Source organism: Lagenorhynchus albirostris, chromosome 3 (genome assembly GCF_949774975.1).
Source record: "Lagenorhynchus albirostris chromosome 3, mLagAlb1.1, whole genome shotgun sequence".
Lineage (NCBI taxonomy): Eukaryota > Metazoa > Chordata > Mammalia > Artiodactyla > Delphinidae > Lagenorhynchus > Lagenorhynchus albirostris.
The window spans coordinates 112,466,162-112,467,949 of record NC_083097.1 but is presented as its reverse complement, the minus strand read 5'-3'; positions in this window follow the sequence as shown (position 1 = coordinate 112,467,949).

Below are 1,788 nucleotides of genomic sequence, written 5' to 3'. Positions count from 1 at the left end.
GGCTGCTGATGGATGTTCTGTTTCTTGATCTGGGGACTGGTTACACAGGTATGTTCACTCAGTGACAATCCACTGAGCTGTACACTCATGATTCCGGCACTTCTCTGTGTCTTTTGTTATAGTTCACAATAAATTTCCTTAAAACAAATTTCCAGGTCCTTGGCAACACCGTGTTAAAAACAAATATAAAACATTCATGTTCAGTGTAGGAAATGGTTTTTTTAATGTAGAAACTTGGAAACAGATCCCTCATCCTACCATCCTAAGTTACTTCTTTTTATTTTTTAGTCTATTTCCTTCCCACCTTTTGCCATGTATGATGTGTGTGTATTTTATACATTTAGTCATATTTTTGAACTTAAAAGTGCCTGTGTGACTTTTGTTGTCTCAATATGATATTGTAAGGATTTGTGCACACGTCCTTAATGCCTCTTGAAAACTATCCTTATGACCCTGTAACATGCCACCATAGGGACATACCATGCTTTAACCTAGTGGTTCTCAACCTCAGTTGATTTTGCCCCTCCTCAGGGAGCATTTTGCAATGTGTGAAGACATTTTCGGTTGTCACAACTTGGGAGGCAAGGTGGCTGCTGGCATCTAGTAGGTCAGGGATGCTGTTAAAGAGGACAGCCCCTATAGCAAAGAATTATTTGACCTCAAACATCAACAGTGCTGAGGCTGAGACTCCCTGTAAATAATTAATAATAATAATAATTAATGTTATTAATAAGGCAACAGCAGACTTCCTAGATAAATCATTCTGTGACCTCTGATTATGTCCTTTGTATCAGTTTCTGTGGGCAAGCTCCACGTTATGGCCACTTTGAAGAGCTTGATGTGTATTGCTAGTCTGTCTTTCAGAAAGTGGTTTCTGTTTACCCACACCATCCCGATCCTTCCTTCTCTAGTGAAAAGCTCTGGCCTCAACCTTTAGAGGCTCATGGACCTCCCACTCCTAAAGATATCTTCTTTGCCCAAGACTCCCTCTCTCACTGTGGCCCATTTTCTCATGCTTTGTCAGCAGAGCTTCCTGAAAGAGGTGTCCACATCCCTCGTCCTTCTCTGCACCCACTGCTCTGGGCACCACAGAAGGACTCCCACCCCCACCATTCCACCGAGACTATCCTCAGAGTTACTACAGGCCCCCCTTGAACCAAACATCAAAGTTGTTTTTCAGTGCTTGGCCACCTGACCCTCAGACACATTGGCCACAGGCACCCCTCCCCCATCTCTCTTAGAAGATTGCCGAAGACTCTCGCACCTGCCACCCCTTAGGGCTGGTCCTCCCCAGGGCTTGGACCCCACCCTTTCTCACCCACAAACACAGAGATGATTCCAGCCCAGCCTGCTCTCCTGAACTCCAGACCTATATTTTCAACCAAAACAAGGCAGCTTGGCCTTTCTCCCGAGCCAGTACACTTGAGCCTTCCACAGTTCACCTTCTTTGGTGATCTTTCTGAAACAAAATCACAAATGCAATATGGTAGACTTGATTTGAATCCTGATTCACACAAATCAACCTTAAAACAAAAATATTTTGGGGACAATCTTGGAAATTTGAATATGAACTTGGTATCAGATATTAAGAAACTATGTTAGATGTGATAATGGCACTGTAGTTGTGTAAAAAAAATGTTCAGTTTCAGTATGGGTTCATGGGAAGTTCATAATACTATTCTGTCCACTTTTTACAAAATTTTTCATACATTAAAAAAAAAAACACAACACTGCAAATCTGACAACACTGCAAACAACACTGCAAAATATTCTTGTATTCCCTACTGC